Source organism: Lissotriton helveticus, chromosome 2_1 (assembly GCF_964261635.1).
Source record: "Lissotriton helveticus chromosome 2_1, aLisHel1.1, whole genome shotgun sequence".
NCBI classification, from domain to species: domain Eukaryota; kingdom Metazoa; phylum Chordata; class Amphibia; order Caudata; family Salamandridae; genus Lissotriton; species Lissotriton helveticus.
In genome coordinates this window covers 834,779,597-834,793,317 of record NC_136059.1, presented here as the reverse complement: position 1 = coordinate 834,793,317, position 13,721 = coordinate 834,779,597, and the positions used below count along the sequence as shown (strand labels likewise).

Sequence of the window (13,721 nt, the reverse complement as noted above, 5' to 3'; positions counted from 1 at the left end):
TAAAATTAGTAAATCTAGAGACCCAGATCCTGAAGCTCTCTACCAAGTTGCAACATAATCAGGGGCCTCCCCCACAGAAGAAAGGGGGTATAAATACCCCCCACATCTCTCTCTCGAATTCTCTGGGCCCTACTGCAAAACCTACAAATCCTCAAACAATCACTTCACAGCCAGCAGCACAGACAGTAGTGTCGATAGCATCGCCCCTTATCCCAATACCTCCAGTAACGTCTAATCCAAGTTTACCAAATCCAACCACCACTGTAGTAACTACATCAAAACAAGGCAACACAGCGGCATCAACAACTACCCTGTCACAGTCAGCGCCAAGAAAAATTGCACACCCTAAGACCCCGGCACATAATTTCTTTTTTCAACCAACCCAAAGAAACGCATCAAGAGGGACTGGAGATGCTAGAGCCCACCTAGAGTTACCACCTGAGGCTGCCCCATATGTAGCGGTTATGATTGGCGTACCTGAGCTAGCTCCCAATACCGTGGAACCTCCATGGTCTTTAAAAAATAAAGTACACCATTGGCTACAGATAAACCGCCCCATGCCGCCAAATTGCCACGGAAGGATTTCTTCATTACGCAGGACTCCCTGGGTGGGAAAAGGCAGCAAACAGTTTCCAGGGGACTGTATTGTCATTACTTTTGAGGATTCCTGGCCGGCAGATTACATTAGCTCATGGGACCAATCCAATGTAAATGGAGGAATTAGAATTAAACCGCTTTCCTTTTTCTATCCCATTATTCAACCTAACAATAACAACTTCTTTGAGGATCCTGTTTTTCCCTGGGCAGAACCACCCCCTCGTCAGGCTACATTTTATGATAATAGACAATACGGACCCCCTCGCTTCCGAGAGCATGAGAACCCTTGGCAAATAGTAAGACCGCGCCACCAGGGAGCGAATTGGGGAGAATGGGGACACCAACACCAGAGTATGTTTCACAGAGAACCGCCTCGATGGGACACCTGGCACAACATACCACTAGCAAAGACGGAAGACCCAATGGCCCGGAGTTTTCTTGAACAAGGTGAAATAATCTGTCTCCAAGAGACCTGGACATCAACAGAGCTCCATCTTTTGGGGTATAAAACCTACTCATCCCCAGCTATTTGTAGCATAATAGGTAGACCCAAAGGAGGGCTAACAATTTATATCGCTAATACTCTACCCCTCCTAAAAGTATCCATCCTATTTACCGACCCAAATTGCCAGATATTATCTCTTGCCTTTCCAAATAAAGACAATATTATTCTAGTTAACTCATATAACAACCTAGCGGAAAACGATTTTCTCATCTTTATCAGTAACATGCAGGAGAGACTAAGAAGCATACTCCAGCGGGAGGATAACACCAGAATGACTCATCTCCTATGGGGAGGCGACTTCAATCTTCACCCTTGCCCTATGAAAGACTCCCAACGCTGTGGGTTTGTGGACGAACATGAGGCACCGCTAGCCCATTTCGCCCACAATAAATCGGGAAACGCAATGAACAACACATTATCCGATTTTGACTTGCTAATCGCTAATTCCCCAGGACTGGAGGAAAACCTGTTTAAACCAACCTATGTGGGCAGAGGTCACCAAACAACAGTGGATTATATCCTGCTGTCTCCAGGACTCCTTACGAAGGCTAAAAATTACCAAGTTATGGCTAACCCTCTAAGTGACCACTGTGCATTAAAGATAGAACTTCATGTGTCAGAATCCAAATCTAAGGTTACTGACATAGCAAATGCACTTACCCAAGATAGACTGGAAATAGGAAAACACAACGGCTATACCATAAAATGGGAAAAGATCGACCCGCAAGAGATCACAAAAAAACTAGTGAATCAGGCATATTCAAACATAATCAATTGTCTGGATCCAGGACTAAATCATGCAGAAGTACTGAATAATTTTTTAGAAATCTTGGAAGTAGCCAAGGGATTGGTTACGGGGAAAACAACAAACAAATATCCAACAAAGAAAGGATGGTTCAACCACCACTGTACGAGAGCCTTAACTGATCTAAAAACTGCCCTCCACAACAAACCAAGAGATGTGGGCCTTATTCAACTGCTGAGACGGAATTACACAAAGGAACGTAGGTTAAGAGTAAAACTAATAAAAGAGAAACTCTGGGAAGAACTAGTCAAGACCACTCTCTTGAAAAATAGCAAAGACTTCTGGAGAACGGTCAGATCCCCATACCTCACAGATAACAACTCCCCCAAGATAGAGGTGTCAATAGACGAGGACACCTGGGTAGCCCATTTCAAAAACATTTTCAAAGACCAAGGGACTGCAGATAACCCATCGAACACTCATAATGAGGTACAATACCCAATTCCTTTGTCCTTTGACATCTCCGAAATCTTGGTGGCCCTGGAAAAAAGCAAAACAGGAAAGGTCCCTGGTCCAGATGGCGTTCCTGTTGACCTCTTCAAATTTAATCACGACCTCTGGGCGCCTATCCTCACAAGAGTGTGTGCAGCGGCAGCTAACGAGGGCATCTTAGTTTCCTGGACCAGATCAATTATGGTCCCCATCTTTAAAAAAGGGGACCGCCAGGACGTGAAATGTTATCGCCCCATCTCACTCCTGGACTCTCTCGGCAAAGTGGTAGGGAGGGTCATTTTGGAGAGACTCCAGCAGTGGAGTGAGGAAAGAGCCATTATTTCTGATTTGCAATTCTGGTTCCGCGAAGGCTTTGGGACGGTAGAGCAGGCACTCAACCTCAGTCTGCTAATGGGCAAATATATGCAAGCAAAGAAGAGCACGCTATACATGGTCTACGTGGACTTGTCTGCCGCGTTTGACTGTGTCTCGCACTCCAAACTCTGGACAGTCCTTAAACAGTTGGACGTGGACCCCTCCCTGCTAGCCTTTTTGAGAGAGCTGTACTCAGGGGCTTCGGCGAAAGTTCGCTTCGGAAGGAATGGTGAGATGACGGCATCATTCGGAGTGGAGCGGGGAGTCAGGCAGGGCTGCGTGCTGGCTCCCTTCCTCTTCTCACTCTACACAAATGGTCTGGAGGGGGAGATGTTGAGGGGGGCCCTGGACCTCCCACAAGCAAAACAGCGACCAATCCCAGCACTGCTCTATGCGGATGACGCTGTCATCCTGGCTCGAACTCCGCGTGAACTCCAGCACTCACTAAACAGATACACGACCTTCATGAATGGCCTGGATCTCAAGGTCAATGTAAAAAAAACGTTTGTCAAGGTCACGGGGGGGGCGAAGAAAGGCACAAAAAATATCTATTTGGATAAACAAGCACTTGAGACCACCAAACAATATCCATACCTCGGGATCATGGTAGACGACAGGCTAACATGGAAGCCAGCAGTGGAAACGAGATGTCATTTATTCAAGCGATCAATAGCGGCCCTGCAGACTTTCTCACGGAAACTAGGGAAAAGACCCCCAGTAGAGCTGCTGAAAATTTACAACGCAAAGTGCCAGGCTATTGCTCTTTATGGAGCAGGACTGTGGGGTCATACTGACGTTGGAGCCCTACAGATAATCGAAAATGCATTCATCAGATTCCTTCTCGCCACACCGAAAGGCACATCAACTTACGCCTCACATATGGAACTGGGAATTCCCTACCTACAGGATCTCCTTAAAATCCAGCCATTGATGTTGTGGAGGCGTATTTGGTCATCCGACACGAACACGCTAACACAGTCAATAGTGGCTGACACTATGTCACTCGAACATTCCCTTAGATTGAAGTGGCTTCGCTACATTAAAAATTTCTTTACTGACCTTGGCCTGGAAAATTATTACCTTCGACCTGAGACAATAGTCGGACTGTCAAAAAAGGACCTTAAGGAATTAGCCCTACAACATCTGGAAACACTGAGACTGTCAACAGACGCTGCAAAATCATCAGTTACTCACGCGAACATAGTTCAGCTAACATTTGGTATCCAACCGTATCTAACTCTGCAGACCAAAACATATGAGAGGATGCTGATGACCAGGCTTAGATTGGACATCTTTCACAGACTAGTCGTTTTTCCAATGAACAAGGCCTGGGAGCCAAGTTTGCCCCCATGTCCCTGTGACGGGAAATCAATACAATCCAACATCCACGTGATCATGTTCTGCAAATTTTACCATCCTCACAGAAAACGTTGGATTCTCCCGGTTTGTAGGCGGTGGGGTCTCAGACAGTGCCGACCGGCCTTTTATCGACTGCAATCTCTAGAGTCTGAAGAAGTGTGTTATCTAGTTCTAAATTTCTTAAAATGCATTTTGAACCATAGAAAAAACCTTTAGTAATGTAATCACAAATCAAATAACGACCCCCCAATCCTTCATTCTTTCTCTTATAAATACGTCTGTTTTTTACTCATTGTATATTGCTCCTTATGAAAATGTTTTTTACGATAAGCTGTACTTGTATCGATTTTATTTTTGATTGTGTCTTTTATGGTTTTTTCTTTGTGATAAACCGAATAAAGAGTTTTATATATACTCCAGTACATCCTAATATTGCATGAAAGTAATAGCTCCCTGTTAGAAGCGTTCAGCTTGAACATGGTAAATCTCAATTTATTGTTGGGTGGTCAACAATCTCTTAAACTGGCCACAGAGCTAAGAGCATGTTTATGACTATTAGAGTATCAACCACATATGGCACAGCCTGACAATCATGAGCAGGGCTAGAAAGGGGAAGGACGTAGGTTTTAAACATTATGGGGGATAATGAGGTATACATTATTTTGGAGCACTCCTTTGCCAGGAAGAAACAAAACATAAGGTGCTGTGAATATGTCTCCTCAAACAGCATGTAAATCAGGCCTGAGTTATCCCTTTGTTTCCAATATCTGTCTCCTGATAAGGACAGAATGGTCCACCCTAGCAAAGGTAGTGGGGAGACCTACAAAATCATTTCAACTGCATCACCCTCACATAGAATAGTTCCAATGTTATCTGTTACAACAGATAGAGACATTTCGGTCCTCCTACCAGGGCAAAGACCCATTTGCCAGTAATCAAGCACATCTGGTTCCTCCAAATATTTGACCGGGCTCTTTGGCTACCAGTTTTTCCTAGTCTTTACTCACGGAGACAGAAGCGGAGTTATAGAAAATTACAATAGGTTTTTATTGACCTATGTTGCATTCAGGTTGGATTTACATAATAGGGGATAAACTACCCAGCCCTTTCGCTTAGTAGGGACCACTAAAATGCAGAGAAACATTAATAAGCTCTGCAATGTTATCTCTTAGAAGAAGCACTAATAGGCTTAATATTGTTGCTGTACAAAAAGTCCTCAAATGAGCCAGATTTGATATATAAGACTGAGGGGAGGAAAGGAGCAAATGGGTAGATGTATATGAATAATGTGTTACATTACAAGAGCCATAGGGAAGTTGAAGACTATTTGTTTGATGGTTTTGTGGTCTAAGGAAGATGAGTAGAAATATGGCTATATAAGTAGATTATAGCACATTTTGAGGCTGGTTTTAAGGTGATGTGAGTCCTGACAGCCTTATGGTTGTCTTCAACCAAACATTTTGCCTTAATCATTCATATCTTTCTGATCTTGGTTTTGTTGGCCATCGAATTCTGCACTGCTAACCAATGCTAAAGGGTATGTGCTCACTCCTTAAAACGTGATAATTTTGGCTTATGCCCAATTGGCATATTTAATTTACTTTTAATTCCCTAGTAAACTGGTACTACATGTACTACATGTACCTGGTCCTGTAAATTAAATGCTACTAGGGGGCCTGCAGCACTTGTTGTGTCCTCACTTACGTAGCCCTGCAAACCTGTCTCAGGCCTGCAATTGTAGTGTATGTGTGTGTGCAATTTTAAACTGGAATTACAACCTGGAATATTAAACGCATTGCCTATGTCAACCCTGCCTATTTAATACATATCAGCACCCTTAGGGTAGGCCCTGGACAGCCCACAGGGCAGGGAGCAATATATTTAAAAAGCACAACCTGTAATTTTACATTTTTCATATTCTGGTAGTGAAAGATCTCTTACATTGGTTTCTCATTGCGGCAAGGCCTGCTTTTTTCATAGGGTAACATTAGAGTTACTTTATTACATTTAATGAGCTCTTACTTCCAAATGGGAATAGGTATTTGGAATTGTAATAAAATTCCTCTTTTTTGATGAGGTCAGAATTATGGTTACAATTTTGAAAATGCCACTTTTAGAAAGTTGTAATATTCCTGCCCTAGCCCTATAGTGCCTGCAGCCAGTTTCAGGGTCACATGACTGGAAGTAGTTGGCAGCTGGTCTTTGTGTATTCCTCCTAGACAACCATACACAATAGAGCACTTAGTTGTGCCTGAATTGGCCTTCACAGGCAAGATGGGAGGGTGGAGTTAGGCGCAGCCCCACTTACACTTGAATAGGATGGGTCCTACCTTCACACAAAGGACCCCCTGTAGTCAGTCTGCAACCAGGGCAGAGGAGACAGGAAACCTGAGCAGTTTAAAGGGAATCCTCTAGAAGTTTCACACACTTCAAGGAAGGCTCCAGGTATAAATATTTGACCTCAGACACAACACTTAAGAAACACTCCTGAACCAGTGGCTACTACAGAAGAAGGACGACTGTGCTGCTTTTCTGCCAAAAGAACTGTCACTCTACTGTCCTGCCAGCTGAGACAAAACACTGGTCCTGCACCACTGTGCTACCCTGCTTGCTGAGATGGAAGACTGGAACTGCAGCTTTCATCCCAGGCTGAAGTGATTCCAAGGGTCAGCCAGCTGACCTTCCATTCTGAGCTACATTGACATTACAAGCTCTTGAGGTTCCCTGCAACAGCCCAGCTGCCTGGACCTGCAGTTGGATTTGCCTGAGCTCTTCAGTCTTCTGTTGTTGAGAGTTCCTGCCCCTCTGGTCCTGGACCCTTGGTGAGGCCTCAGCTGAGCTCTCCTGAACTTTTGGGGCTCTACGCAAATTGGCCTGGTGGTGCCAAAATCTTGCCGCCCACACCAACCATTAACACAATCTTCTGACAAACAAGCTCTTCATGCTACAGTCTATATTGCTCACAGGGACAGCCTACACAAAGCCCCAACAAGGACTCTCGCTGATTCCAACAGGAACTTCATGCTATAGTGGCAACCATCCGCGACACACAGTCTGCTCCTTGCGATACTTCAACTGTCATCCGGTATGCTCTCCCTGCTCCCTGCAGCCTCTATCACCATGAACGGAACTCTTAGCGCTGTATGGTGAAGATAACTTTCAGTAGGATCAACCAGGTCCCTGTATCCGGCTTGTGCTCCATCATGGTCGGCCTGAACTTGTGACTTATACCCAGGCTCACACAACCAGATATCCACGGTTGGCACTTTGGGCTTTTTGCTATTTTCACTCAAATCTTTAAAATTGCATATCTGTGGTCCAACTAATTGTATTTATGTTGTTTTTGGTGTCAAATTACTTATTACATTTTACTCTATGTTTCTAAATTGGTGTGGTGTTTTTCTTGTATCGCATTTTCCCTTTATTACTGTTTGAAGTGCTGCATAAATGCTTTGTACATTGCCTCTAAGTTAAGCCCGACTGCTCTGTGCCAAGCTACTAGAGGGTTGAGCACAGGTTAATGTGGGGATTGCTTCTGACTTCACCATGAGAAGAATTTTGGTTGCTGCTTGAGTAGGATTTCACCTCCTAGAACCATTAACCCAATTTCTTAGCGGTGTGGGATGATCCAAGATAGTCTTTGGAATAACAGAAAGAGAGTTGGCTCAGATGCGATGGTATCAATGGTCCTATGGTGAAGATCTGCATGCAGGAGGTGTAGTTTTCACATTGCCAGCTGACTGAAATGCGTATTTGAACAATGAGTTGCTAAAGATAATTCAATATCGTCAGAGATGAGCACCAAGAGCAGTAGAGCAGAATAGGACTCCAATTTGTGTGTTTGTTACCAAGGGACTAAACCTAAAAGATAGTGAAGCAAAGCAGGGTTTAACATAGACAATGTACTGAAGGTGTCTAAAGATTTGGAAATCCCCCAACAGTGAAAAAGTAGATGAGGGTTTTTTTTAATTTATTAAGCATAAGAACAAAAAAAGAAACAAGGGCATTGTGGGAGTTCATACAGTCGGCATGCCTTGTAGCCATTAGTACCACAACTGGCATGTAGCAATAATACGTTACTATCTTTGCCTTGAGTGACCAGTTTACTGAGGAAACCTCCTAGTCCATACATCCACGTTGCAGAAGGTATGTTGGTAATATGCAATCTTTGGGTAAAATTCAGGACGATACCTTTGACATGTTTTGAGTCTCTGTTGTGATGTGACGTATTCCGCATTCCAGGTTGGTGAACCTTGGAATGTGGAATTGATGCAGCACTACTCCGGAAATAATTTCTAAAACCATGTCACCTTTTCCTGAAGTACAAAATCATACATTTACTCATCGGTGGGGCCCCTAACACTGCGAGTCACTCACAAAAACACTTCCGTCCTACTTCATGGATCGGTGAGGTTCAAAGGAGAGCTCCTGTATCATAGCGGAGTGTCTAAACTAAAACTAGATATTTATACAATTTACACCTGCAGTTTAAATGAGTTTACCATGGTTTTTATTAACAAAACATTTGTATAGACACGCCACCACTGTGGTTGACGAATCTGCTAGTAATAAATTCGGCGTAGGAAAACTCAAGACCAGCTTAATTCTCCATTTATCTAATTTTATTAAAAGCAAATTTAGCATGTCTAAAGTTTATTCACTTCATTTATTTCTTTATTCAAAAACAACATTTAAAGGAATAAGTTTTATCTCAAACAGTTATTTTCATTTATTTTTAGAAAATTCAGAAATAGACATTTTACTTAGATTTCAGAAATGCAAGTATTAGCAAAAGACAGATAGTTCCCAAAATTCATTTGTTTTTCTCCTAACTTCCCTAACTAAAACCCTCAGCTAAAGTGCATCTCTCATTCAAGGAAAATGGAAAATTATTCAGAGTCTTACATCTCAGGAAAATCAGCATACCAGCAGCATCTCGGGAGGAAATCAAAAAGAAGTTTTTTCCTCAGTAAAACCAGCACTTTTTAATACCTTTTTCACTAGCTCTATGAAATGAAATGAATGAAATGAAATTTGATTTATAAAGCGCATGGCTGCCCTAGAGCGTCCCCGCGCTAACTCAACAAAAAACAGAGAGAGAACCGGAGAGGAGCCATTGCTTAGAGGATCTTGGGGAAAAGAAAAGTTTTAAGAGACTTTCGGAATTTAAGGTAGCAGGGTTCGGTCCGAATGTACCTAAAGAGGGTGTTCCAATTTTTTGCCGCATTTACCGTGAAACGGCGACCCCCGTGTGCGTCTTCCTCACTCTTGGGACTATGGCAAAATTCTCCCAATCCGACCGGAGGGCCCGGGGGGACTTATAAGGGCGGATCAGGCTCCTAAGAGCCGGGGGGCCTTTGCCCTGGAGCGTCTTGTGGGCGATGCATAATGATTTGAAGACAATTCTTTCGCGCACTGGGAGCCAGTGGAGAGCTATCAACGCTGGTTTGGCTGACGATCTTCTTGTGACCCCCGAGGAGCATCCTTGCTGCAGCGTTCTGCACCCGTTGCAGGATGTTAATGGTAGCTTCCGGGGCCGCCAAGAATAGGGCGTTGCTATAATCCAGTCTGGATAAGATTAGTCCCTGGATCAGTAGTTTCCTGGACTGGAAAGGCAGGAGGGGAAGAACTTTCCGCACTGCCCTGAGCAGGCCAAAGCAGACGCCAGCGACTTTCTGAGCGTGCGTCCTGAAGGTTAGTTCGGGCTCAAACCACACCCCCAAGCTTTTGATTTTTTCTTTAGGCGAAGGCGGCTCACCCATACAGGGAGGCCAAGAAGCTTTAGGGAGAGATGTTAATTGGTGGCCCAGGAGCATGATTTCAGTTTTTGCTCCATTAAGTTTGATCTTCGAGCCAGTCATCCAGGAGAACATTCCGGAAAGGCAAGCTGAAAGATTATCCAGACATCCATCCTGTTGCGTTAGCGAGACGACTAATTGGGTGTCGTCTGCGTACGTGACTGATTTAATCCCGAAGGGGGCCACCAATTCCAGAGGGGCCAAGTAAACGTTAAACAGGGTAGGGCTCAAAGAGGAGCCCTGAGGCACTCTGATCAAACAAAGTGGAATCCACTCAGAAAGTGATGGTGGTCCCTAAAGTGATGGGGAGCACACAGTGTTGTTTAAATGCCCCTCACACACCAACAGGCCCCTTGGTGTCATGCTTCATCATCGGGGCCTTCGCACCCCTCTACGGGATGCGGCGTGCTACGACTCACGACTGCGTAGGAGCACTTGGTAGTGAACTATGTGAGGGAGTGTGTTCTAAGGGAAAATGTGAGTGAGGTGAGGTAAAAAGTGAGTTACTTAAAAAATACCTGGCGCGTAGGAAAAAAATATTTATTATGTCCTCGGCTGGTATTATTAAAAGGTGCAAAGTGAGGTTGTAGAAATACGAATTAGGGTATTACAACCGCTTCAAAGTGTCAACATGTTTCGGAGCGCAAGGGCTCCTTCTTCAGGACAAGGATATGCACATTATCCTCACCTTACTCATATGAAATGTAAAAGTGTTAATATTAAATTAGAAATGTGTAATGTACCTAACAATGTTTTATGTATAGGTAAGTTCAGTTGCGCCCAATAGGCGTTGTAGCGAACCTGTGAAGAAAAGATACAATAAACATAATAGTCTAATGTTCAAGAACTAAGGAAAAAACGGTTTTCTTAGTATATAAGGGTAAGTAGTAGAACCCAAAATGAAGTTCAAAACCCTGTAAAAAAGACATTGGAAAAAGACATACACAACAACATATACACATACAACTACAGTGCAAATGCTCTCCCTGTTTGGATGGAAAGGAGGGAGAGGGTGATTAGTTAAAGGCTTACTTTTTGTTCTCAGTCTGATAACCTCATGAGCCTATGAGTGGTATTGGGGGGATCCTTCCATACTGCTTAGTAAAGCAACCTAGAGAGTATTAAATAGCGGGTTTTAGTTTGTTGAAAGCACAAGGTATTAAATGTACCAAAGTTGTCCCAGCTTTTCTAAGCCTACTCACGGTTACTGCATAGCTAATCGCCTGCCTTCCCCTCAACGCTGCTCCGAAGAAGTGAGGGTAGGTTGTGGCGGTTTCCTATTTATACTCTTCTTAAACTAGTTAGTGAGGAAGATTGAATAATTGAAATTGGAAAGGCTGCCCAAATACGGAGTTAATCAGCCCTCTGGATCCGGTATTGCGCGACCGACTGGATGTAGTGCCGGTAGCGGCCGCGCATGCGTACGTATAACAACAAAAAAAGTTGTTACTGCGCATGCGCGAACCGAGAGGGAAGCGCGCATGTGCGGAGGACTTACGCTGATCGCGGGCAGAGTGCTAGGAGGAGAATGGTGTTAATGCCTCCGGACAAATAATACTCGGGCAACATTATGAGCAAGTACACAACATTCGGAGAGACAGCTGGGTCTAACTGAGAGGCTCAGAACAGTAGCAAATAAATAAACAAATCGCTTGATGGAATATTTCTAAAGAGGATATCTGGAATAGCAAGGGGGGCTCAGGAAACCCAGTGTTAGCAGTGGCAGGAGGTGGACAGTGGGCTTGTGTCAAGACCAATTGGTTGTGCCCAGTCTATATACTGCAAAACACTGAGTGTTATATGAGATGGTGTTCATCGTAAAAGATTCCATGGAATTGAGTCATTGAGGCCGATGATGTCGGTCCCAAGGCGGAACACCCACCGTTGCTCTTTTTCCAGGAGTCCTACCTCTGAAGGTAACTGTTCGATAACCGTCCACTGAAGCTCATTGACACAGTGTTGGTGTTCTAGGAAGTGGGTTGACATTTTAGTTGTTAACTTCTTGCATCGGATATTACGTTTGTGCTTGTTAATCCTTATTCTCACTGATCTCATTGTCATTCCCACATACTCCTTTCTACACGGACATGTGATCAAGTACACAACATTCTTGCTGTTGCAATTAGTAAAAGTACGTTGTTCCCAACTAGTGCCATTGGAAAAGGTAAGAGTTTGGCTTTTTGTTGTAAGGTGACAGCTGTTGCAGTTACCACATGGGTGGTGGCCCTGTATCCCTTGTAGTCTTGTCTGTTTTTCTCTGAGTGGAGAGGGTCTTGTATGGACAAGCATGTCTTTTAAGTTCCTGCCCCGTCTGTGTGCAAACAGTGGTTTTTCCAGTGATAGAGTACCACTTGAAAGTATGCGCCAATGTTTGTTGACCAATTTGGCAACCTGGTTGGTTACTGGGCTGTATGTGGTAACACAGACTGTTCTTCCTACCTGGTCATCCTTATGTGGGTTGTCTTCCAAAAGAGCCTCACGGTTGTTGTTCCTGGCTCTCTTCATAGCTTTATGGATCACTGGGTCAGGGTATTTCCTTTGTCTCAGTTTTTTACTGAGATCCTTCGCCTGACTTTTATATTTTGCAATATCACTGCAGTTCCGACGTAGGCGGAGGAACTGCCCGTATGGTAAATTTTCCCTCAGGTGACGTGGGTGAAAACTGTCAAACCTGAGGAGACAGTTCCTGGCCGTAGGTTTAAAATGGGTCTCTGTTTTCAAGAGGCCTGTCTCATGATATATGTTCAGGTCCAGGAAAACCATAGTCCTGTTAGACATTTGGTGGGTGAATTTAAGGAATGAGTTCTGATCGTTGAGCCACTGCATGAACTCGGAGATTGAATTCTCATCCCCCTCCCAGATCACCAAGATGTCGTCGATATATCGTCGCCATGTATGGATCCTACCCCTGAAAGGATTATTGGGGTGGAACACTGTGTGCTCCCCATCACTTTAGGGACCACCATCACTTTCTGAGTGGATTCCACTTTGTTTGATCATATTGCCAAGGGAGACCGAATCCACTGACTCTCTCTCTCCCCCCTGTGGTTTTATCTAAGCCCTGAGGCACTCCACACTGGAGGGGGGTTGATTTGGACATAACACAATTTTCCCAGATCTTAAACGATCGCTTATTCACAAAAGATTCTAGCCATCTCAGGGCCAATCCTGTTATGCCCAATCTGGCGAGACGGTGGACTAATATTTCATGGTCCACCGTATCGAATGCTGCACTCAGATCCAGGAGGATCACAACTGCGGATCCTCCTGAATCTAGGATGCACCTTGCCTCCTCTGCCACCACTATAAGGGCTGTGTCAGTGTCCTGTCCCGGGAGGAAACCTGTTTGGGAATCGCTCAGCAGCCCATTGCATTCTAAAAACCCTGAGAGCTGCAGGTTGACCTAAAAGAGTAACTTTCAGTATAAATTCAAGTTCTGATTGGACGGTTTGGGGTGGATGAGCATCACCTGATCATTACAATATTCATTTTTCTTCCGTCAGCTAAATTTTAAAAGGTTCTTTGTTTAAGCAAAGTCTCGCCTAGTCACGTTCTCAATTAGCAACTTCATGGAATCTTCTCACATTCAGAACTATTGTGCTCATCCTTTTTGGAAGCCATCTGGACTTCCAGGCCACACCGTCCTTGAACTGCCTTTACTTCAGGCAGAAACAGCTTGCATTCGAGCTCGGACTTCGGCTGCACATGCTCAGTTCATCTTCTATTCGCAGTTTAATAAAACAGCCATGTTTTCACTAGGCCTCACAGGCCAGAATGGGAACTATCATAGAAACAAACAAAAACGAACGTTAATTTTAGAAATCTAACCCTTCTGTTTACCTTCCCCCTT

At 44.1% G+C, this 13,721-nt stretch overlaps 1 long non-coding RNA gene across 1 annotated transcript in view; it reads left to right on the top strand.

Annotated features, from left to right (window-relative positions):
* The window catches only part of LOC144818281 (uncharacterized), a 124,918-nt gene that overhangs the window by 74,648 nt on the left and 36,549 nt on the right, over positions 1-13,721 (top strand). The gene's annotated exons all lie outside the window — the stretch shown is intronic.